General features: G+C 50.1%; 1 pseudogene; it reads left to right on the top strand.

Moving 5' to 3' along the window:
* Positions 1 to 238: 238 nt before the first annotated feature.
* On the top strand, positions 239 to 357 carry LOC131830828 (5S ribosomal RNA; annotated as a pseudogene).
* The last annotated feature ends 200 nt before the right edge of the window (positions 358 to 557 follow it).

Here is a 557-nt window from a genome sequence, read left to right as displayed (position 1 = left end):
CACTACTTCCTCCTTTGTACAGAATGGGTATGACCACAAGGCATCAGTAGCCCAAGAAGGCCGGGGGCCAACATAACTGTGAACGAGAGAGATATGGTAGCTAACCAAGCCTGGACAGATTAAGGTAACAGTAGGTTATGAGAAAGTTCAGCTTCCTCCAGCAAGGGAAGGACAGTTCCATGTTACATAGGGTGTCGCGTACACTCATCTGAGAATATCGGGTAAGAAGCCTATGATTGTCTATGGCCATACCACCCTGAATGCGCCCGATCTCGTCTGATCTCAGAAGCTAAGCAGGGTCAGGCCTGGTTATTACTTGGATGGAAGACTGCCAGGGAATACCGGTTGCTTTCGCTTTGATCTCCAAGAGGGAATTTCTTGGGACGGTGGGCTACTGCAGGCTGTGGATGCTGCCTTCACGGAGATGGCACAACCTCTCTACGAACTGGCTAAGGGAGGACTTACTATGGTAGAGTGTGGACAGCTGAGGCAGAAGGAGCATTTCAGGAATTACAAAAAGCCTTACTGTGTGCCCCAGCATTGGTCATCCCAGATGC

The sequence above is a fragment of the Mustela lutreola genome, chromosome 4 (genome assembly GCF_030435805.1).
Source record: "Mustela lutreola isolate mMusLut2 chromosome 4, mMusLut2.pri, whole genome shotgun sequence".
NCBI lineage: Eukaryota > Metazoa > Chordata > Mammalia > Carnivora > Mustelidae > Mustela > Mustela lutreola.
The sequence above is the reverse complement of the archived record's forward strand: the minus strand, read 5'-3'. Positions and strand labels throughout refer to the sequence as shown.